This window comes from Zosterops lateralis (assembly GCF_965231275.1).
Source record: "Zosterops lateralis genome assembly, chromosome: 7".
Lineage (NCBI taxonomy): Eukaryota > Metazoa > Chordata > Aves > Passeriformes > Zosteropidae > Zosterops > Zosterops lateralis.
In genome coordinates, this window is record NC_139767.1 from 35,095,227 (window position 1) to 35,120,721 (window position 25,495).

Below are 25,495 nucleotides of genomic sequence, written 5' to 3' on the forward strand. Positions count from 1 at the left end.
AAGTATCCCCCTTGAGGCTATGGCTATCAGAAAGCATTTAGTTGGCTCTCCAGCCAATAATTTTCGGATCTGTTTTATTATGAAACTGTAACACATTTTCAATAACTTTTAGCTTTGCTATATAGAGCAACAAATAATTTCCCAGAACCCTTTGGAAAATCTGACATGCGAAATGATTCTCTAGTCAACTTGTGTATTATTAAGCTGAAAAAAATCCCCCCCATATATCGGATCATTTGATCACTGGAGAGAATGGCAAAGTATTGGGAGCTTCAGGACAGATGGACGAACTTCAGGTCATATAAAACACTACCAAGGCTGTATTTGAAGAAAAATGTGAAAGTTTGTGAAAGCGCCCCGGGTGAAAATACTTTGTGTTGCTAAGAAACATCATCCCTGATGATGGATGAATTAAATTGTCTCAGTTAGCACAGCCAACTCCAGGCATCCCTCGTTTATTAGGGGAATGTTTTCTTGTACTGGTAATTTATTTCAACAGCTGCGTATACAAATAAAAAGCCCTACCTTAAAATGAAACTGAGAATTTCAAACTTGCATAATTAATGCTACAAAAGAGAACAGAGTTTACATCTTGAACAGAATTTAATAACTAACATTTAACAATGTAAACTCTAAAAATGAATATTAATACATCCAGACTATTAAGAACTTATTTTAGGATTGTCTGCAGTGAAATATAATGTTCAACTCCCTAAATTACTCTATGTACAATCCAGTGAAGTACAAAACTCTTCAAATATTTCCAAGCAGTGAACATTATCAATATTCAGTTAATCAAATTTTAAACATCATTGAGAAATAAGCACATTCATTTGTCATTTATTGTTATGATGACAACAACATAAAAACTATATGCATGAAAGAAATTATGCAAACCACCTGCTTTGGTCATATGGACAGTATCCTAATGTTTTGTCTAGTTACTTTTTTAATATCTTACTTACTGTTTCTCCTGCAGGACAGATTTGTGAACTTAGAGCAGCAAACCTTTGCTTTTCTGAAGTGTTTGCTGTTGAACTCCCACAGACCATACCTGCTTTGCCTGCTGTGCACTGTGTTCAGGAAAGTCCTTTCAAAGGTACAGAGGGAAGACAAAGGCCACCAGCTTCTCTCTTCCCACCAGCTGCACATCAGCCCTGAGGAGCTCACCTGACAGGAGAAAGAACAGCAAACACATATCACCTGGCACAGCCTCCAGAACAGGACACAACAGCAGAGTTGGAGCCCCAACATAAGAACAGCCCCAAGGTCAGGAAGTAGCCCCATGACTGCTGCTCAGGGATGAGGGAAAGGACAGGGCTTTCTCCATAACCCAGAGAGGAATATGCACAATTTCACGCCACCCAGAAACCAACACAGTTGTTGCACTGAAAACAAACCAAGTGCAAAGACCCATTTTCCAAGAACACAGTTGGCAAAGGGGAGAGTCATTAAAGAAAATGAATTTTCATTTGTCTGATGCCAAGGCTTTGGGGTTTTTCTTCCTAGTTTACTAGATTGTGTTCTAATGGAGATTTCAAGTTAGAAGACCCAAATTTTAGGCCTACAGAGCCCAATTTAAGGAAAAAAGTGGAAAACCCTCTATAAACTGCTCTTTGGATCGCACCACAGCTTCCAAGTCAGAAATTACCACACACAGCTACAATGCCAGTAATACACTCAGCTAGTCAATACACAGAGGCAGCCACAGAGGCTCTTCATCCCAAATAACCCCACCACGGAGCAGAGTTACCACTGGAGAGCCTGAGGAGAAGTATTTAACAATGATACCAATTTGGCTGTGCTAGAGATGCGTTTCCTGTGGGCCTAATAAGGAAGAGCTTTACAATCTGAGCAGAAGCCTTTCAAAACCTCAGAGGACATGTCTTATCTGCACCACTTCTGCTTCTGGAATCCCAGAAATCCTGAAGACAGAAGGCAGATCAGACTGCAGCTTTCCTAGGCACAGATGTTGCAATCACATCTGCCTTAACTGTAAGCCACAGTCCTTGTGTCTTCCCAATTCTGGCAGCATCTCTCGGTTGCTTTGGTTTTGGAAATACCAGCACAGAAGACAAAGTGTTTCTGATCATGTGAGGTGTAGTGAAGCACCAACTTAAAAGAAAAATGTCTGCAGATTATATTCCAAGTGAGTGGCAAGAAAGAAAAGGTTTTGAGCAGAGAGCGTTTCTTCCCCTTCTCCCTTGTCCACGTTTCACAAAACACTTCAAATATTGAGATCTGATTGATCAAAGTTGTTTGGGTTTTTTTTTTTTTAAGTGTTGATCTAGCAGCCATGAAGAATAACCATTTGTGGGTCAGACACAGAAGTATAATTAAAGATGATTTTTACACAGCACTCAGAGAAACTGAGTCACTCATGGGTGCAGATCCATGTAAGCATCCTCCAAGCTTTTTTCAACTCACTAAAAATTCCCTCCCTAAACACCTATAGCTACAAGATGTCAGATTTGATTTGTCCCATTTCAGGCTTCTCAATGCAAGGCAGACACAGACAGAAAGAACCAAGACCAGGAAAGGCTCCAAAGACAATGGGGGAATCAGAGCACAACCCAATTATTCCATTACTCCAGCTCCAAAGGTTGGATCTGCAACAAGGTACAGGTTGCAGGACTCTGAATATAAAGCTTCCTCTTTGCATTTTTAATGCAGGATTATTTAATATTTTTTTATTTATTACTTGGATGATGAGCAATATAGGTGCAAAATTTGGTAGTTACCTGAGAAATGCTGCAAGCATTCTGGGAAACAGAATTGAAAAAAGCGGGACTAAGGGATTAACAGCAAAACTGAAACTGAGGTTTTAATACTGAACACCAAAATTGAAAAATAATTCCAATTTATAATAATAATGATGATGATAGGAGCATCATATGAAAAAGATAGTAATATTTCTTCTGTCCATCACTGAGCCTAAGGTTGTACATTACACACACATTTCAATACAGATGTAGAAAACAAGCTCAAAAGGAAACCTAAGCAATCTGGGTGAATTAAACAGTGAGTACAAAAAAAAAAGTAAAAAAAGATGAGACAAGTTTCAAAATAGGTTAACAGCAGTTACAAGAATCATACCCCACTACTGTAATATCCACTGCAGAGAGAGAGAAAAAAAAAAAAAAAAAAAAAAAAAAAAAAAAAAAAAAAAAAAAACAAACCCCAAGAAAATTAACAGGTTAGGAAAAAAAATTAGAATAGTATTAGAGGAAATATGCTACCTCTAGGGATAGTTAAACAAGGGATTAGGTTCTAGAGGGGTTACACAAATCTCCCCTGATTGTTTTTAAGATCTGGCAAGAAGAACATGTCAGGAATGGCCTGTACATCTCTCTCTGGGTTGACACTGCACTACAGGCTCACACATCCAGCACATAGCAATGACCTCCAGAGATCCCCGTTTTCTTTCCTAACCTTAAAGGCTGCACGAGTTTAGGCTCCTGCCAGGAGACTCAGCAGGTGAGCTGACTGCTCCTTAGAGCTCCAAGCAGGCTTTTGATATCTCTCTTTTCTAAATAGCCCAGGCAGGCTGTGATTGACAATTTTCTCTCACATGAAGCACGCTACCTTAAATGTAGAGTGCTCGGAATGATTCGCCAGGGAAATAAAGTCAAAGTACAGGGAAGGCAACAGCAACTGATCCAGGAATCCAGTCCTGGGAAGGAAATCACAACTGCCAAACTGGGCAAGGATGCACATCCCATTAGTACCTAGAAATACAGTTATATTTTTCTTGTCTAGAACTTCCAATAAATAAGCCTTAATAAAAAGAAGTATTTAACAAAGTACTTAGAGAAACATGGAGGGGAGGTTTGACAATTCTAAGCTTATTTTCACAGCGGTATGAAAGGAAATGAGGTAGAGTCAGAGCTAATTCTCCTTATATAATTTCACATGGAATGATTAGTTCTGCCCCAACAGTAACAGCTTTCCAGAGGGTCCTACTTTGTCGCCAAGATTGCATACAGATGCTCTAAGTGTAGCTTCACTATTCTCCACTGACAACCAACTTAAAAGGCCAATATAATATTCATTTTGCTATAGAATGAAATTCACAGCTTGAATAGTAAAATAATGTCAGAGCTACCATGAAACTGCAGTTGAATGTTGGGGGCTGTGACTTTTCAAAGTTTAATCACGAAATGGATGCACAGAGAGGAGAGTGCAGAGCAGCTCAAGATGTTCTTCAGCAACATCCCCCGGCCACTAAGGACGTCTAAGAGCTGTGGGTGGACAAGGAGAGGGGCAAAGGCACAGAGGAGCATTTATGTCACATGCTCTGCTGACTATTTTCCTTTAGAAGGCAGGTTTCAATCATTACTGGGCTAAGGCCCCCCTCTCTTAAGCCTGATTAGGACAGACATTCCACATGCTGAAGGTGCTGGAATTCCTAAGTCACCTGGGTCGCTTCTGGGTGAAATACCAATTACTGGGAATTCATCTCAACAAGGCCCACAAAAAGAAAGCCCTAAAAGACACCCCTCAGCCCAATGGTGAACATATCACACGGATAAGCCTAAAACTCTTTGCAAAAAAAAAAAAAAAAAAAAAAAAAAAAAAAAAAAATTTAATAGGTATTAGTACTCTTATAAAGCACTGCAGTGCTTTGTGTTTAATCCCTGAATAGACACTGGTAGAAAAGCCATACTCAGTTCTAAAATTTCTACTGCAAATTCCAGCTCAGCTATTATTATTCCTGGTTTTTAAGGGATATATACATTTCAAATATACATAATAGTAAATTTAACCATCAATGAAAAATTTAAATCAGATGCCAAAACTGCATGCAAAATAATAGCACACAAACTTTAAATGTGTGTGTTTTGCAGTTTTTAGCACGACCATTTGTTTTACAAAAGACCTACAGATTAAATACAAAATACACTATTAGTTTTAGGCACAAGAACAACCAATTTTTTATGCCTTGCCAGAAATAATGACTAATTAGGCCAGCACCACCCTGCAGTCATTTCCATAAATCTTGCCTTTACATTTAAATCACAATAAGAAGAAAACTGACTTAACAACAACAAGACCATATTTCTCATTAAAGTTTTCTTAAAGCAAGATCAGGACAAGAAATTATTCTGTAAAGTCAACAAGCTGATGTTATTGTTTATTTGCAGAACTTTGACCAAACACAAAGCTGTACTCAGAAATTTGCTGTATTAAGCTGCAATCAGCCAGGGAAAACTTTCAACAGGGAAATCATAAAACACAGAATTTTGCAGGGTCTTGGTGAATTTCTTACTTAGCAAAATCATCTCACAGCATATTCCTTGTGCAAACCTTGAAAAGAACCCAAATATAAAAGATGCAATGTGTTCAACTACTTGTTGAATTTTTGATTTTGGGCATATTTTTATGTAAATATTAAAGCAGAAAGGCACACAGGAAATACAATTCAGATGAAACGAGGAGCTGTACTTCAATTAAGATTTTAGTTTTAAAATGATGGAAAGTATGGTGCTCCTGAGAAATCACTTGTTTAATTATATATATTAGGCAAGATACTTATAAAACCCACTTTATTTTCATAATGCAGCAGGGACTTCATTTCTATTTTATTTACAAAGGTGTCACCTGGTAAATAAACATCAATAAAACAGAATCTAGATTTATATAGTCACATACTCTACAATAAGGTTATTAACACACAATTATGAGGTTAGCTGTTTTTCCTCCCCCAAAACTGATTGGAAAGAATAGAAAAAAGTGGGATTTTTTTTGAGGTGGTCTAGAAATGGAGCTAAACCACACCACCACTACTCTGGCTAATCATCCCTTCTGAGTTTTAAGCATTCCCAACCATTTCCTTTTGCACGTACGCACAAAAGGTTTCTGATAGTCTGGACGTTTTTCCATACAATGGCTTTACAACAGGTCTGTTTCTAATATGTGTATTTTATTAAGCTTTAGGAGGATTAACCAAGACTCTCAGTTCTTGAGGAAAATAAGGCATGGCAACAGCGAGGTCTTCAGCCTTCATTGCAACACTCTTGACCACTGAATCCTGCCAGGGTGAGTCACGCCCAACATGGGACGTGGATTCCATCCCAAGAAAGAATAAAAAACAGCATCATATTAAATCTGCATCCAATTACTTAGGTGTGAACTCAAAGGGTGTGTTTTTATCTCAATGGCAGCTTCTAAAAATGACTGTGAAAGAAATCTTGCACTCTGGATGGTGTTTTATCCATCAAGATCATGACCACCACACATTTTATATTGCCAAAAGCACGGCCAAAGAGACCTTCTTAAGAACCACTGCTGCATCTCCAAGAAAGAAACATTCCTGGGGTATTTAGGGCAATTTCATACTTGTACCACTGAGCATCAGTAACACAGACAACCTGCTGCACAAACAGGCACTGACTACCCAAAAATAATCTTGGAGCAAAACTGGAAAATGGCATGTGAAGCCATAGCAGTCACAGTGTTGTAGAGCCACAATACATACAGATGTTTTCAGATGCAAAACTAATTAAATTCTCCTTTTTTGGGGTCACCCTAACATTTTTGTCACTACAATTCAGCAAATTACACATGTAATAAATTTTTCATGTTTGATTATATGGAAACCTATACACACACAAATATTTAAATCAAAGTTGCTTACACAAGATCTACTTACTTCAGGATTTATGTATCACAACTGTTAGCATTCTTTGTTTTGACCCTAAAAAAATAATTATTGAGGGGAAAAAATACAAACCACCCTAAGTGCCTGGCCCTTGCCTGTTTTCCTCCATCTTCTGCATTTCATCATTAGTATTACATACTTCACTGTTAATTTTAGACATTCCTCCAGCTCTCATTTGGACATCAAAGAGCTACTCGTACCCAAAATACCGGCAATCTGAAATACTGGCTTCCCTACTTATTGTCATTTATAACTTGAAAAGATCTTTGATTTCTTGCCTACAGGAAATACTGCCTTTATCAAAAATAAAACATATATATGCTCCCATGAAATTCCTATAGATGGGGTCCAGCATTTTGGATAACAGACTGGAGACCTGGTTTTCAGATTTACATCTCCTACCCTGCCTGGTGCCTCACACGTTTATTTTTACTTTCACATCTGACATGCAGCAATATGGCCAGCTAAGGTGTACGTTTAAGACATCCTTTGATATAAATCCACGGAGAAGTGAAATTCACACCAGGTTCAGTGTCCTTTCAGTACTTCCCCACTGATAACTGCTCTGCTTAGGGATGGCTGGGGGCAGCCCAAGGCTGGCTCTCCACAGCCCCTTGTTAACAATTCTGCCACCAAAGATTAAAGTGATTTTCCTGCCTTACAAACTTGGTAGAAAACACTTCTCACATATAAAAGGGAAAAAAAAATCCAACCAAACATGGTAGCCAGCTTTTTTCTGAAATGCCTGCTGCATGAGTTCCTAACAGCCCTGAGTTTATATTTAGAGTTTGCTCTTCACTTTTGCAGGTTTTTTTAATTAAAAATAATAGTGTGTTACACAAGTAATTCCAAACAATGATGGACTCGCTCTGTTCAAGTCAGCAAACCATTTGCTTTGGTTTTGTTACTACTCCCACTACACAACAGCTCATGTCTTGAGCAGTGGAACAGTCAACATTAAAATGCTGTTCTTTACACCAGTATCATAAAATAGAATCATTAAACAGCTCAGGTTGAAAGGAAACTTTAAGACCATTTTATTCCAACTCCCTGCCATAAGCAGGGACATCATCTGCTACACCAGGTTGCTCCAGGCCCCATCCAGCCTAGCCTTGGACACTCACCACTAACATAATCAAAAATAACTCTCATACCTCTAAAAGCTTTCAGTGTATTTCCATACAACAGAACACAATTCTGTCCACACAGGATTGTAAATCTTACATTATGAACCCAATCTTTATAGAAACAGCAGTTACCACTTTTATTTAACCAGGGAACATCTCAAGTCCACAGACAAGATTTCCTCATTGCAACTGGACCAGCTAATCCAAGACAGTATTCCACACTAAATATTTGCTCAACAGCTGCAGGAGAAATGCCTTACCCCCATGGCTCTCCCAAGCTGGACTGTATGAGATTGCTTTTGATAAACATATTCTGATCTTGTGAAGCCAAACAACGACATGTATAGACATTTTATTTCTTTTCTGTAAGTTATATTCCAGCTTACAGACAGTAAGGAATTTGCATACAGCAAATGGTGCAAGAACTACTGGCCTTCTCTATGTCAGGAAGGGCTTGGTGTTATCACAGCTTCCAACAGGTTTTGCCCAAGGAGCTGATTCCAGGAGCCCTGAGTGAAGGAAAGTACACTAAAAATGCACTGTTTTGATGATAAAAATCATCTATTTAGACACTTTCACCAGTGCAGGACATCAGTCAGAGACCACAAGACTTCGCTGCTCTGATCAAAACAGAAAGTAACAAACTCAGTGCTGTAAATTGGGACAGAGGCCTACAATGCTCAAGCCATGTGGCTCTGAGCTTTGGGCTCAAAGCACTTTGCAGTCACAGAGTGTAGAAAACATTTATAAAAAGCTAAACCAGGAACTTTTTGTTTTCATATTCTCGAATTTTATTGAGCAGAAATGTTTGAGGACAGTTTATTGCTTTTACCGGCCACTCTAAAATGGGCCTCCAGCCAGCCAGGTCTTTAAAATATGTCTATATCTCTGGTTTTAAAACAACATTAAGGAAGTTGTATAATTTTTACACTGGAGTCTGAGTGACTTAGCAGCAGAAGCGACAGGTTTCAGCTGTAACACAGGCACTTTGCAAGCTTTGGGCACCACTTTTGCAGCAGCACCTGTTGCACTTGGTAAGATCCCAACACAGGCAAGGGATCCACAAGGGTTAATTCACAGGTGTTTAACTCATGGCACATCCCAGGAGACTCAAGTTCAGGTGTACCAGAAATCAAACAGTACATTTTATCAGCTGAGGGAGGAATTTGGTGATCTGTTTGTACAGTAGCAACATCCTGAGCTGAACAGAGTTTTCTTGCTACCTTCCATTCATTAAAGGGGGAAATTGACCAGAAAGTTTGTAAACAAGTCAATTACAAAATATATTTGTATATTGCTAGTTGTAAACACCAAGGTGTTTACACAATATTGAGAATATAGTATACAAACAATAATATATAGAGCATACACTATACTGTAGTATATAAATATACGAATACATATACTATGAATATAGTATATACACAAACTCAAAAAAAACAGGACTGATTTAAAATCCTATCTGCCCTTAACTGATCTGTGCAACCTGGATTTACAATATTCAAATTGACTTTAGTACACCTGGACTTTCAAGAAAGGGGAAAAAAGAAGACGGAAGAATGCACTCTACATGAGGCCTTAAAAGCCTCAATTAAAATTCAATATTGTACTTTGTATAGAGGCTCTTTACATAAAAATCCTGTCATGGTTAAGATTTAAGGTTAAGCAGGTTAATAGAGCCCAATAAAATAGCTCTATTGAATTATGCCAAGCCATTGTTACAACCCACACTAAAATCTGCTATTTGACTTTACCTGACTATTAGGCTCAACTCTGAACCATAAATTAAGCTACAAACTCTTTCCTACACTTCTTAAAAAAAAACCTAAGTGCATGCTTTTACACCTTAAAAGTTTTTTCTCCTCTAGTCTGCTACTCCAGTCATGTGTTAAAAGATCTGTGCAGACCTGCCAAGTCCCACTCATCCCAGACACACTTTTTCCCTAAAGTTGGGCTGTGTTTACAAAGTGTATTAAGCAGCTCCTCTACTGCAAAGCACTCTGTTCCAGGGCATACTTAGCTTATAATAATAAAACCAATTTCCTAAAATCCACGCATTCAGCACAAAAGCAGCATTTTTAAAGTTATTGTTTTCCTCCTTCTATAAATAAAGCTTGATGGAACACCAAAGCTAAGGGTGCAGTTTTTACAGACAGCTTCACCAGCAGAACTGCTCGTATGTATAAATATTTTTATTGAGATACATAGAATCGAACTGCGTTCAGATTTCGCCGCTGCCTTTAACTGCTTTAAAAGAACACAGCCCCTGCCCTGCACACCTTGCACGGCGACAAAAAGGGCACGAGAGGAGTGTGTGGAGGGAACCCCCTCCCCGCGGGCGCTCCAAGCTCCGGGCCCGGCCGTGTCTGCAGCCCTGGGGCTCCCGCGGGCCCGGGCCCGGCCAGGCCGCGCTCCCCGCCCGCCGCAGGCCCGGGAAGGGCCGGGGAAAGGCCCGGGGCAGCCGCACTCGCTGCCCGCGCTCCGGGCCCCGCCGGCGGCCATGTCAGAGCGGCGGGAGGCGGCCCCGCGGCTCCCGGGACCGGCCCCTGCCCGCCCGCCGAGCTCCGGGCACGGCCAGGCCGCGCTCCCCGCCCCGCCGCGGGCCCGTGCTCGGCGCGGCCGCAGCTGCCGGGAGAGGCGGCGGGCGGAGCCGTGTGCTGCTCCATCCGCTCCCCTCGGTTCCTCCGGGCTCCCCCCTCCTCCTCCCTCCGCAGCCCTGAGGGCCGCCGGTCGGTCCTGCTGCCGAGCGCCCGCCCCGCTGACCCCCTCCCTCCCTCCCGGCTGGCGCGGGCGGCCCCGCTCTCACCCCACCCCGAGGGCGCTCACCTCCTCCTCCTCCTGTTCCTCCTCCTCCTCTCACTCCCTCCTGGAGACCGTCGGCACCGACGCGGCGGCGTCCCGGCCCCTCCCTCAGCTCAGAGCCGGCCCCCCCTTCCGCCCGGGGACCCTCCCTGCCCTGCCCTGCCCGGGGATGGAGCGGCTCCGGAGCCGGGCACGGGTAGGAAGGAGGAACCCGAACCGATAGAACGGGAAACAAACCGCGCAAGAAAAGCGATAAATCCCTCCACAAGAGTTTTGGGAGCAGGGAGGGTTGGGAGGAATAAATAGCGAGGAGTTATGCGCCAGGTGGGTTAAATAAAAAAACAATTAGAAGATGATGGTTTTCTGGGAGAAGCGGCAGAGAGGAGTGACAATCGGGGCTGTTGGCAGTTAGGTGTGAGTGGGAGGTGTGTGTGTGTTTTTTCAGTAACTGGAGCTTTTTCAGGTGGGGCGGCTCCTGGGAGAGGCTGAGCAGGTGTTAGCATGGGATCATCACAGAGCCGTGAAATGGTTTGGGTTGGAAGGGACCTTAAAGACTTTCCTGTTCCAACCTCCTGCCGTGGCCAGGAGCACCTTCTACTAGACCAAGCACCGCCCAGGCCAGTCTCAAACGCTTGTAAGGATGAGGAAGGCACATCTTCCCTGGGCAACTTGTTCCAGAGCCTCACCATCATCCCAGTAAAGAAATTCTTCCTGATATCTAATCTAAACCTGTTTGAGTTTGAACCTGTTCCCCCTTATGCTGTCACAACATGGTCCTGTAAGTTGTCTTGTCTTACATTTTTCCTGTAAATTCCCTTCAGATACTGGAAGGTCGCAAGGAAACCACCTCAAAGCCTTCTCTTTTCCAGGTTGAACAATCCCAATTCCCTCAGCCACATCCCACTGGAGAGGTGCTCCATCTCCCTGATCAACCTAATGGCCTTTTTTGGAGCTGTAATTGTTACAGGCAGGTGTATCAACCTTCTTTTTGCCCACATTGAGTAACAAACCTTCCCAGCAAAACTATTTTAGAGGAGAAATGTTTTGTCACACTGACTCAGTTTAGGGTGCTGTTATCTCTGGTATGTAGACAGATTTTTTTTTTTTTTTTTTTTTAAGTAGGAAGTCAAAATGAGTAACACCTAATGGGGTGACAAAGCAGAATTTCCAAAGTGTACAGCTGTGAGAAGCATCAACACCAGTAACTTGAAGAATTACTTTTCTTTTTTTTTTTTTTCCTTCTCTGGCTAGTCAGTGGTTATAAAAGAGTGACGAGAAAACTGATTTGCATGAGAAATACCCGTAGGCTAATGCAGCGTTTTGTTTCACAAGTTTTTAGGTTAAAAAAATCCTGGTAAAGTTGTTTTCCAATAGCTTTCCACTGTCCTGCACCTCTGAATTCCTGACACTGCAAAGCTGGAAATGTGAAAACGTCATGAAGGAGACAGTTCTTCATGGGCTTTACCTAGACAGAAGTGGTAAGACCTGAAAATCTTTTAATATTTATCATGAACATTATAAATAATTTTATAAGGTTGTGTCTTTCAGACAGGGTGACAGATGAGGAGGCCTCCAGTCCAGCTGAATAATTTGCCCCTGGCATGTGCTGGAACATAGACAAACAGGATGTTTTGTTTTATCCCCAATTTATGGATAAAAAAATTGAGGCAAGGAAGTGAAGGCATTTATTTTCCAAGTGTAGAAGTGCTCATTTGTAAGCAGGCAATTTAGGCTTGAAACTTTTTTTTTTCCCCTTTTTTTTTTTTGAGGAAAAGGGACCGTGTATATACAGTTCCCATTGAAACTACACTTGAGGCACCCAAGCAGAAAGACTTTGGCCATACTCTTTTGGGGTCCTGCAGCCCTAATCCCATGTTCTAATTGGCCAGTAATCTGTGGACAGATATTGTAACAGTTCCTTTAGAATATTTTTCTACTTCTCACTCATTTGCATACTAATGGCATAAAAATAGGCACTTCCTGCCAGTAATTAGTTGGAGCCCAGAATTTAAAGAAAGAAAAACACCACAGCATTATGGTAGATGGATGGTACTGAGGAAGCTGCAAAAAAGAGTCACTTCTCTGGTGCTCAGAAAGTGCCTTTAATTTAGAGTTTAAGGCTGGCAACTCTGTTACCTCTGTGTGACAGGGATTAACTGTTTGCTTGGCCTAATAACTTTGCCTCTAATGAGCCCCTCTTAACTTTTTTCATTGCAAATCCCTCAACCTGTCCTGCACCCAGGCTCGCTGCTCTAAAATGTTTTTCTTTTTTTGCCTTTTTCCCAGAAGGAATAATGCTGGCGGTGAAGTCTGTGAGTGGAGTTCCTTGTGGATCATTGTGACTCAGACCAGCACAGAGGCTGCTCAAGGGTTCCTCACCTAATGAGGCACTGTGAAAACCATGCCACACATCAAGTCATGTGAAGTTCTAGGTTAAAAGAGCCCTTTAGGTCATGTAAATATGGGGTTATTTGACTTCTCACATGTAGGCCATAGACTTAACTGCTGGTGATAGCTAAAAACTTTCCTCTTCTGATATTGCAACAGAGGTAACTTTGGGTTTGTATATCATAGAATCATGGAACAGTTTGGGTCAGAAAGACCTTAAAGATCATTCAGTTCCAAGTGAATCCAGTGAGATGGTGAAGGTTTATTTTGCTGCTTTCATTCCCCTGAATTCTGGAGATCCTCAGTAGGAGCTGCTGGAGTGAGTCCAGCAGAGGATACAAACATGACTGAGGGCCTGGAGCATCTCTGTTCTCAGAGAACCAGGGGATGGATCCAATAAAGAGTGTGTAAGAGTTCTGCTTAAGACTGAAGCCTGCAATGCAGAATAAATGTTTGGTTCAACAAGATCCAATCATAGAATGGTTTGGGCTGGAAGGGACCTTAAAGACCATCCAGTTCCCACCCCTCCTGTGATGGCCAGGGACACCTTTCACTATCCCAGGTTGCTCCAAGCCCCATTCAGGCCTGGTCTTAAACACTTCTAGGGGTGGGGCAGCCAGAGCTTCTCTGGGTGACCTGTGCTAGGGCCTCCCCACCCTCACAGGCAATAATTTCTTCCTAATATCCAATCTAAACATATCCTCTTTCAGTTTAGAACTCTTCCCCCTTGTTCTGTCATTCCAGACCCTTGTCTGAAGTTACTTTCTGGCTCTCCTGGAGCCCCTTTAGGCACTGGAAGGGGCTGTAGGGTCTCCTTAGAGCCTTCTCTTCTCCAGGCTGAACAACCCACCTCTCTCCATTTCTGGAGATGCTCCACCTTTCTTACACCTTTTTATTTTCCCTTCCCTCCATCCATCCCACTTTGTTGCTAATCTTAATGTCAAGCATGTGCCAAACTCTCTATTACATTGTGCTGAACTCAGAAGTGAAATTGTGTCGCTTTTTCTTTTTTTTTTAAATCTTGAAAAGCAAACCTTGTGAAGCTCATATCCAGCAGAACTATAGTGTCAGAAACTATTTTCCTGAAAACTTTGAGACTGTAGCTTATTAAAGCACAGATCCTTAAGATGATTGGGTCTATTCCATTAGTAGATTTATAAAGTGTGCAGACTGGATAAACAACAGTGACAGCTTGGGGAAGTGTATGCACCTGTTTATTAAAAAGACGTTAACAAGGGCAAATCTAAAATAAGAACATGTACCACAACCCAATTTTCAGCAAATTTTTATGCATGCCTACACTTAAGGTTACCAATGTTATTGGCAATTTCTCTCTCTCTTTTCTCTCTCAGAAGTACACGGCAACTGATGAGCACGGAGCATCTGTGGCAATGGAAAAAAACACCGTCTTTAAATTTTGAGGAGCAAACATGACCCTTTCTTTTTTCTACTGTTTTCCACCCACATTCAGTTAGTATGAGAGAAGAAAGAAAATTAAAAATAAATTAAAAAAAAAAAAAAGCAGAAATATTTTCTTTGCAGGGAAGGACTGAAGAATGTATTGTTCTCTCATTCACAAGCAAGTGCTTTCATCACCTCTACTTTCATTTTGCTCTACATCATAAGTGACAGCAAGTTTTCTATATTTTGCTGGTATAACTTCGAAGGGGTCATGATTCTAAAAGTTCTCCTGCAGAACTGAGTCTTCTGCTTGGATGTATGCAAATTCTACAGCGCTTATGCCACTTGTACTTTGCAGATAGGTATAAGCATATGCAAAAATGGAGATTATATGTGTACATGCAAGTTTTCAGAATTAATCAACCAAGAATGTATAAAAACTACAAATGCTTTGCTGAAATTTGGCTCAAAATAGATTTATGAATTAGCCTGCTATAGCAGCTTTCACTCAAGGTTGTGAAATACACTCCATTTTTATAAATAATTAATAACTTAGAGGATTTGCATGATGATGGGGCTTGGAGCAACCTGGTGTAGTGGAAGGTGCCCCTGCCCATGGCAGGGGCATTGGAAGGAGATGATCTTTAAGGTCCCTTTTAACTGAAACCATTCTATGATTTTATGATAATGCTACTGCCCCAGAAAAGCATTTTAACAATATATCCCAGTCTTGGGAGGGTGGTACTTTTGTCTATTCAAAATTGCTGTAGTGCTGTTTTTAATAAGTATAAATTGCTGTCAGCCTGGAGGCCCTCCAGGATTAGATCTTAATCCCTAAAGATATGTAAGTGCTACCTCCTCCTTTTTAGAGATTGAAAACAGGAAACTGCATGGGTTAATAAAGGAGTAACCAATTAAAATTTAGGTTCCAAACTTGTCAAGTGTATTGCAAACACAGTCCCAAACTCTTCTTGGAGTCACCTTCATGTCAGTAGTTGATGTAAATATTTTTGGAGACAAATCAAAGCTCTGGATCTGCCTGAGTCCTGTGTTTCAGCATATGGCCAGGGTACAGAATATATCCCTCAAACACATCTGATAACTCCTGTTGTTATGAACTGAAATGAAGGGTCCTTGAACATTTCTCACAATTCATCAGGCAAAAAAAAAAGCAATGTTTTACTTCAGTCTACCTTTTACTAGAGCTGGGTACAATAGGATGTGATTATTTTAGGAACATTAAAAATATCTACTATCTTCCTCCCATGCTAGGTAGAATAGTAGTCTGAAGTAGTTTTGCTTTGTAATTTTCTGAAACGAGGAATTCTGACTTAACCAAACCTCTTCAGAAGGAAGCTGGCTGATATTATCTTACTTCCCTCTTTTCTTATTGTGGAATTGTTGAGAGAATGCCAGTTGTTGCTACTTGTCATCACAACTTTCTAGTCTGTATTATTGCTCGTTAGAGGCAATAAATGTTAGCCAGCAGACTACTTAAAACTGACCAGTGTGCAGAACTTGAGGGCGTAGGTAATAAAATGAAGACATTATAAATCTGGGTTTGCATTCATTAATTGCACACACACATAATACCTACCTTCTGAAAAACAGTTCTCCTTTGTTTTTCTTCATGATATTGGTTCAGCAAATTCTTTTGAGATTTTTATTTCTTGGATGTATATAAGGGAAAATATTCCCCTATATAAGGGAATGGATGTCTCTCCTTCTCTTTGAGGGGTTTGCAGCCAGAGTCATAGACATGAGGTATTGCCAGAAGTGGGAAAACTGGGAATGGCAGGATGAAATACCAAGGATGACGATCACTAAGATACTTTTGGCTCCAAACAGGCCTGTTTTGTCCCACATGCACAGTAATAAGGGTGTATAAGGTACCAAGTTTGCTGAACTGGCTGAATGGATCCTGGGGCTGGTCCTGCAGAGAGTGGATGTGCTGAGGGATGTGCACAGGTTTCAGAGCTGCACTGGGCTCAACTTGCTCTGCTAGGAATGAGCTAATGTACAGCTGATTCCTCTCTGGGGGACACTGATTCTGGGTTTCGAAGGGGACCCTTTCAACATTCCTAATGATTTTTTTTGGCTAAAAAGCCTGGCAGTCTTATAGAGCTGCTGGGAACTCTAACACCAAATAAGTGTAGCCTATAGAGCTGGAGCAAAAGACTTCATACCACTGCTGCCCACCACTCAGAAAGGCAATGGTATAAATACCCCCGCTCCCCTAAAAAAAAAAAAAAAAGAAAGTCAAGCTCTGAGAGATTAACAAAGCTGTTTGCTATTATGGACAAAAGCAGCGAGGAAAAAAAAAACAGGAGAGGAAATGGGCTGTATTACTGTGAGTTGGCACAGAAATGAAATACCAGGCTGCAATTTATGTATAGTAATTGTTCACGAAGCATTCTTTGGGTTTTGATAGTGACTCATTGTGTTCTTTCTGACCTTTGATGTACAGGATGGGCTGCTAGAAGACAGAGGAAGCCACAGTAAGAGTATAAAACTTTATTAACTTAATATTTTGTTGGTTTGTTTGCTTTTTTTTTATTATTGCTCATTGGTAGGTAGTATCTCTGGAAAACAAAAACAAAGGCATTTACCTTGAGACCTCATGGGTTTTGCCATCTCTCCCAGGCTTTTGTAGTTGAACAAACAGTTGAAAAATAGCTTTGGTTTTAAAAAGGAAATTTGCTAAACAATTGGTTGCTGACGTTGATTACTGAGTTCTGAAAAATAAGATAACTGATTGCAATACTATTGTGTTAGTAGCCCAGGTAATAAGCAGTGTAAGCCCTGCTCCAGGCAAGACACAAAGAAAAGTTATCAAGAGGATATTCTTCTGAGTGCATGTTTTATGTTTTAAAGAAAATTATGGAAAAAAGCTTCCATAGAGTCATCAGAGTAGACACAACAGACTCTTCAGCACCGTTAAGTTCCATTATGTAAATCCACAGTGATGTAAGCCAGACACTGTCAAGTTTGATACGCCCCAAATTTGACCTAATTAGCCATTTGGTTGTTACTTTTTTCAAAGCTTGTGCAACTGGGCTCAGTTCAGGATATAGATGCTAATTGAACACGTAACCTACAGGTGCTAAAGAATCCTTACAAAGGAAGGCCTATCCTATTAGGAATGCAAGTCAGGGCCTGGGGTCGTCAGCTCGGATGTTGGGGATGGGAAAAGAAATCCCATCTACAGCTCTCTTCACATGGGCGTGTTATTTCCAGGAGTGAAATTCAAATTCAGGTTAAACCAATGCAATCTGATAGAGATTTGCCAGCTGAAGCTGCTCGGGCTTCAGGGAAGGAACATTGCTTTAAGCTTTTAGAAAGCTGAGACTCTCTGAAGCAAAGCCTGAAGTGGTTTACTCCAGTCCCAGTAACAAACACACCCCTGTGCAAGTCACAGCTGAAATTTTCTCTCATTCATAGACCCACCATGTGATCTGTATGTGCCTACACACTGCCATATGACTTGTTCCAGCTCTGCCTTTCACCTTTCCCATCTCTGTCCTTGTGCCCCCATCCTGAGATCATCACCTTTACTCTCAAGTCCTCTTCCCACCCATTTGCCAAGTAGGAGTGCAGTAACCTTTTGTCATGACTACACCTTGGCCCAGATGCTGCAATGTAAACACTCTCTCTCCTCTGCTGTTTCCCTGCAATCCCCAAACCAAAATGAAATGAGATAAAAAGAGCTGCACAGCCTCTGAGTTTCCTGGCTTTTATCTTTTTATACCAAAGCCTTTGTGTTAATTTTGCATAGCTATTTTTACATGAGGAATAATATCCTGAATTACTGCTATCACGTGCACTTCAGAATCCCACCTCACCATCCTCAAGTCATCTGGCAACCTGATAGTGTTTCCTGCTCCTTCCCTCACATCAGCGCTGGAGAGAGCTTTGCTAAAAGTTTCACATCTGAAAAAGCAGATGATTTGGCAACACCTTCCTATAGATTTTTTTTTTCTCCTTAAAGAAGTGTGCCTGTCTTTGAGTAAACTTTTCTTTCCAACTGTTCTTTTTTGTCAGCTTGCCAGCTCAACTTCTAGTATTGTTCTGTGGAGATTGCTGTAAGGAAAAATGAAAGAGAAGAGAAAGGTAGAGAACTGGGGGAAAGGGAAAAAGGGTTCAGAGGGCATTTAAAGCCTGGGGAGCCTAGCATGGAAAGGGAGATAGGCTTAGGAAACAGGGAATAAAATGGTGGAATGAGAGATAAAACAAAAACATAAAGGATAAGGGATTAGAGAGATAAGGAGTTCAAGAGATGAAATGTGAATAAAGGAAAACAAGAAAAATAAGGATGAAAGGAAAGAAGTGACAGGAGTAAGACATGTAAACAATTAACTAGGAAAATATTCTGTTTATTTTAGTGAAAGAAAATTATAGTATCTTTATTATTCTCTGGTTTACTAGTTCAGAGGAATTTTTCAAACTGAGAGCTGACACTTGGGTAGTATTACTGAACAATGATAAATATAAGCCTTCCAGTTGTTGAATTAATGCATTCTGAATTTGTTTAATTTATATGACATTCAGACAGTTAAAATTTGGGTGAAAAAAGCAATTAAAAAATATTAACCGCTGCAATACAAAGTGCAGATGTGGAAGAACTCTTTCCAGTATTTGCAGTTAAATCCACCAACTCATTGATAATCACTCCAGAGCAGAGTGGCATACTGCAGATTAATACCAGAGATAAAGAGAGCAAAAATATTTAAAATTATGCTGGGTTCAAGTTTCAGCATTGCCAACTGACTAGGAGAAAATTGCTCAAGATCACAATTTGTCTGTGAAAGTATTTCACAATATTTTTATTTTTTTCCCCCATAAGGATATTTATCATAAACTGTTATCAGGTCTTAGTTTCTGCCTGAGCTGTTCACATAGGTCACATAATGGGGTGGAACCCAGATAATACTGCTTGTTTTCCCTGATTGTCTGAGCACATATCATCAGGAAGCTGAAATTTTGTCAAATCCACACTGCTTTTTGTTTTGTTTTGTTTTGTTTTCACAGAAAGACTACATATATCTACAAGTCTAAAATCATCATCAAAAACCCCACTGTTTTTGTGCTTGACTCTAGAAGTCACCAAACATCCAAGTTAAGCCATCATCTCTCTCTTTCCACTACCCTTAAACTTGTATAAAATAGTTCAGATTTATAAAGGAATATATTTCTTGAAGTCAGTTACTTGGCATATAAAATTTCTTTCTGCCTGTGTAGCTCCAAGGGCTTCTGGGCAGGTCTCCGGCTGCTGTGAAGGTTTCTGAAGACACGGTCAAGGTGTTACACATCCCTTTTCCTCACACTTGATAGGACAATCTCCCATCAAGATTTCTTCCCCCTGAGCATCTACAGAGAAGAGAAAATGAACTCTCTAATGATTGCCAGTCCCAATTCTGGTGCCATCCAGGCCTATTAATTCTGTCAGAGGGAGAGGAATCTTAGGATTTAAAGGTTTGGTTCAGTGCAAATCATGAGTCAGTTGATGGAAAACTGGATTTACTTGAAAGCAGAAAAACCACATTAAAACAGCCCTAAAACAACCTTGTTCCAACCCTGTGAACCCGAGCTGAGCAGCCTAAAGCACCTAAGAGCCATAGGAGACAGTTGTGTATTTACAGAAGGACCCAAGCCTTACGTCCTCTCCTGAAGTATTTGAAGCATTGCAATGAGAAACCACCAGTAACAAACAGCAATTTAAACATCCTAAATTACATTGTGCAAAGTCTCAGCTTGCCAAATGCCTGAATGAAAAAGGATGTGGAAGATGGGCTCTCCTTCATTCTAATTCAACCCAGATTCTGGGATTATCTGTTAAAAATAGGACATTTTCTATTCTCTAATAATAATAATTTTCCATAGACAGCTGTTGATGTGCCCATAGGTTCACAATAGCTCTTTTTGCAGTGGATTGTAATAACAACTTCTTCAACTCTGTCTTTGAATTCAGAGCTGTATGAGCTATTCACAGCGAGCACTTTAATCAGTGAATTTCAGCTTTTATTCTGACTTTGGTTTGTTATAAATGCTATGCGCAGACATTTGATATAAATAAACTTTGCCCCAGTGATTTGTTCACAACATGTTTTCGCAGCAGAGTTTCAATATCCATTATTACCATTGCACAACTGCTCACCTTGGCTGACCAGGATTGTTTGTTCTGGGAAAGGAGCAGTCACAAAGAGGAAACCCCTGTCGGGGGGCCGTGATGGTCCAATGGATAAGGTGTGCTCAGTTCAAGTCAGGAGGAGCAAGATCACAAGGCTAAAGAGGTTTTTAGGACTATTTTAATATTTCCGTTCCTGTTCCCTTGACTCAGACCTTGCTTGTAACATCGCTAGGAGAACAAAGAGGCCACTTGAATGTTATAGACTGAGGTCAAATTGAAAATTAATGATCTCTTATCACATTCAGACAAAGCTCCAGCTGCAAAGGGTGGGGTTGGGTGCTTTTCTGGTTTATTTAATAGCCACTGAATCAGGGCTCTGAACAGGGCTTGCCTAGTTAGAGCTGCAAAAGATGAGCTCACATGCCATTTTCTGAGTCCCTCAGCCTGGCCTGGCAATCCTTTACATGGCTGGTGTCTTCCAGGAGAGCAAACGGAGTGCAAGTTTAATATCTTAATGAAACAAATGTCAGGCATTTGTTTTATATGAATAAAACATCTTTGGCATAAACCACGGTGAAAAACAAATTCCAAAAAGGTTGTAAATCAGAATTCAGCTTTCAGGGCGCTAAAATGTGTGTGTGAAAAATTATGCTGAGGAGCCAGCTCTATCTAAACTAAATCGTTTGGCAATGCCCTGTCAGCGCGGGAGAAAATGGATGTAATGTGCACATATGCACGAGGAGTGACTCAGAATGATGTACAAGTGTTACTGTATCTACTCCAAAAGAAATACCTGGAAGTCAGGAAATACGGCTCCACGGTTCAGCAGATTTGTCTGAGGATAGATGTTCTGGTTTCGAAACTCTGGTTTCTCCCCAGAGTGCTGTAAAGATGTCTCATGCAAACAAATACAGTCTGGGTCAACCGATATCTCTGGGACTATTGCACAAACTATAGTTTTATTTGGTATTTATGGGAGAAGAGTTTTAGGAGAAAAACATGCCTGCTGGCAGCTTAAGGACCAAACAATAGATTGATATCCGTAGGTCCTGGAGCAAGACCTGTAGCCTAAACACACACACATTAATCTATGTGTAAGTCCAGGCATTTCCTAAAGTAGTCACGACAGTTTAATTGCCTATGAATATTCATATAAATGAGTTTTGTTTGGAAGAAGGGCAGCAATCTCGAATACTCGTACCAATCTCTATTCAAGCGGAGAAATCATCTGAAGTCTCCAGTTTCCTGTTTATAAGAGTTTGGGCTGCCCAGACAAAACAGAGCAGCAGGAACAATAGCACAGGGCTTGGATGACTCTTACGGCACCTCTGAGACCGGGCTGTCTCAGCTGAAGGTAACATCACTCCCCCTTACAATCCCAGAGCTGGAAACCTCAGGATGACCTGGTGTGTGTTAGTAAAGTCCGTGCTCCAATGCAGAATGAAATGGCACTGAGAGAGGCTTAGAATGGTTTGAGTTGGAAGGCACCCTGAAAAGACATCCAGTCCAACCCCTGCCATAGGCAGGGACACCTGCCACTATCCCAGGTTGCTCCAAACCCCATCCAGATTTGCCTTGAACACTTCTAAGGATGGGGCATCCACAGTTTCTCTGGGCAACCTGTGCCAAGGCCTCACCTTATTCATAGCCAAGAATTTCTTCTTAATATCTAGTCTGAATCTACCTTCCTTTAATTCAAAGCCATTATCCCTTTTTCTGTCACTACAGACCCTACCAAAACATCTGATCCAATCTTTCTTCTAAGCCCCCTTTAAGCACTGAAAGGCCCCACCTTTACCCATCCATTACCCTACTCTACTTTAGTGTTTACAGACACAAACTGAAACACAACCTTGGGGCAGCTGCTGTCGGGCTATTGGTCCTCAAGGGGGTTTGCTGGGATATCCTGCCCTTTGGAATCCTTCCAGCAGGGAAGAACATATTTTCCCAAAGACAGTGTTGGGCCTTTGTGTTCATTTGCTGGAAAGAAGTCCAGCTCTGTCAGGTAGAGTGATTGAGGTTTCTTGGAAAACGCCGATGAGGAGGCTCGCACTGAGAAGACAGAGAAATGATGGAGGACCTTGCCAGAATAGCAGATCAGATATAACTCTCTTGGTCACCATGGTGAGGAGGGAATTCAGCTCAAACAGAGCAGCAGACTGTCTCCCGCTCACTAGACTGTGATGCTCGGGTTCATCCCACTGAAGGGCATCTGTGAGACAGAGCTGAGCACCACTCAGGAGCTATTACGTAGTAGGTTGCAGTGCTGGCAAATGTTTTCAATTTTTTTCTGAAGTGCCATTTATATCTGACTTTCCCATGTTCTTCCCTGCTGCTACCCCAATGTAAACAGCGCGGGGTCGTACAGGAACCACTCTCCCTCTTTCCAAAATGGTAATGCTGGGGATCTGAGGATGACTAATCTCTCCTGTTTACAGTCTGCTAGCTGTTTGAATCCTAACATAACTTAGATGACAGGGTTTGGGAGACTGGAGAATTACATGTTGCCAAGCTACTAAGGAAAATCTAAAAAAAAAAAAAAAAGACTTTTCATGAAGTGTCTGGTAATTTCCCTCACTCCCTGAAACATCACAGGCTGTAGTTCTCATATCCTGCTCTTCCCTCTATGTTTAAGAAACACCTGATATATTCACTTTACCCATCTAGGACCTTTTTCCAAGATGCCTACAAGAAGATGAAGAAGAGGAAGGAAGCAAAAATAATAACTAGCCCTGGATTCACAAACCTTTAAACAGCTGTGTTGATATAGGAAATTTCCCACAGAAATTCCCAGCTTGGGTATCTAGTCCCTTCTTCACACCTGTAGCATCTGTATATAACTATATAACCCTCATACATATATATATATATATATATATATATATATATATGTGTGTGTGTATATATATGTGTATATATATATATATTTAAAACCCAGCTGCATGTTCACTAACTGCCTTCAAAGCTGTCCAGTGAGCCCTTAAATTATCTCTTTAAAAATCCTATTGCAGTTACATACCACTTATTTCAGCCTGCATTTAAGCCCATTAAATAAATCAGAGAAGATACACAATTCCACAAGCCCTTTTAATCACAAGAAAGATTCAGGCAGAAAATGGTTGTCTGTCTATAAACCCAAGCTGAAGAAGTTATATCAGAAATGAGGTGTAAATTTTTAAGATTGCACATAATTCAGCTGTTAGAACAATTTAACATTTGGATACTGCACATGGGATGTGGGATAATTTTTGTCACTTTAAGTCTTTGAAATTGGAAAACTTCCTAGAAGATATGTTCCAAGTCAACCACAAGTGACTGAGCTGCAAACTCAATAACTCAAAATTGAGGTGGATTGTGTGAATGTCTGTGATCCACCCCACACAGGATGAGAGGCTGGAGAACTGTGATGGCCTCAGAATCTATGAAAACATTTTGTGTTTTCTGCTTGGTGTTTCAAAAGGAACTGTCACAGCTCAATCAATTAATAAAAGATGAAAAAGGTGCAGCAAATAAAACTTCAGTCAGTTAAAGATTGAAGGTAGAAGATGGATATACCCTACAAAAGATGAAGTGAATTATAGCAATTAAATAGATTTATCCTGATTCGGTATTCAATTAAATACTGAATCACATTCCAAAGTTGATTTTTTTTTTATTTGAGATTCAACACATGAAGTAAAAGAAGAATTCTAATAGCTATGGAAGAACATAAATACCCAATCTGAAAATACCTTCAGCCAAGCAGCTGTCATAGTAACCTTTGCAAATAAAAGTGTTATAGAGGAACTTTACCAGGGAGTACAACACTAAGTGGTGTATTACTTCAGAAATCTGGCACTATTACTCATCCTAAATGGGAAAGATTTGACGAGAATGGGAAAATTCAGCTGTGCCAGCCTAGCAGGTGTGTGGGAAAGAACGTTTTCAAAGCAAAGCCCACGGTGCACTTCAACGTTGTGCCCTTTTGGAGCTCACTGGAATGAGTTTTACCCAATGGCATCTATTTTGTACCAGCCAGTGACTTAGCAAGTGATCTTTTGACTCATTTCTGGAAAAAATTACATGTGGCTGTTTATGGAAGCTGCTAGTGGAACAAGATCTTTCCTAGATTATACTTATCATGGATTTTTTTTTTTTTTCTTTTTTGACATAGTAAACTAAAGAGTGTTTTGTGAATAATTACTTCATTAGTGTATAATATATTACTGAGTAATATAGAAACATGGCCACATCATGTTCATAGAACTGCAGAATCCCAGAAGGATTGGCAAGGACCTTATATCTCATCCAGTCCCACTCTCTGCCATGGACAAGGACAACTTCCACTATCCCAGGCTGCTCCAAGCTCCATCCAGCCTGGCCTTGGACACTTCCAAGCATCCAGGAGCAGTCACAGCTTCTCTGGGCGCCCTGTGCCAGGGCCTCACCACCCTCACAGGTAACAATTCTTTCCCAACATCCCATCTAACCCTGTCTTCTGTCTATGTGACACCACTTCCCCTTGTCCTGACCCTCCATCCCTTGTCCAAAGTCCCTGTCCAACCTCCTCAGAGCCCTTTTAGGTGCTGGAATATGAAGAATGTGTAGAGGAGATACAGGGAATTTAGGCTGAAAAGCAACTTTAGCTACACCATCATGTTTAAAAGCTAAACCAGGCCTTGTCTTGTCTCCATCTGTGCATGGGGATGAAAAGGCAGAAAAATCTGCCTCTCTAGGAAACAATTCCAACTGCTGCCTGTGGTATTGTTATCAGAAAATGGAAAACTTGTTGCAGTAGGAACTAAGGAACTGCTGCCCAAAGGTTTGGGCCCCTGTCACAGAACTGTTCCAACAGACACCGTTGGAAGCAGAGGTGGGCAGGTCTGATAACCAGAGATGCTTTTAAAATTAATAAACATCTTTTAATCTGGATACTCCAAGGTGAGAAAAGAGGATGGTTTTCCCTTAGCACCCTTCTGTGGCAAATAGAAGATTTTAAAACATGAGTTT

The 25,495-nt window shown here is 40.9% G+C and overlaps 1 protein-coding gene across 8 annotated transcripts in view; it reads right to left on the bottom strand.

The window, feature by feature from the left end:
- Positions 1-25,495, bottom strand: part of GTDC1 (glycosyltransferase like domain containing 1) — a 431,567-nt gene that overhangs the window by 284,530 nt on the left and 121,542 nt on the right. For 6 of the 8 annotated variants that reach the window (XR_014590560.1, XM_083865295.1, XM_083865290.1 and 3 more), the window contains exons 1-2: positions 10,615-10,628; positions 1,055-1,170 (exon numbers count right to left, since the gene is read on the bottom strand). The gene's annotated coding sequence lies outside the window, so the exon portion shown is untranslated. Of the gene's footprint in view, positions 1-1,054; positions 1,171-10,594; positions 10,629-25,495 lie in introns of those variants that run through there. The other 2 variants (XM_083865291.1, XM_083865293.1) reach the window with 2 other exon arrangements.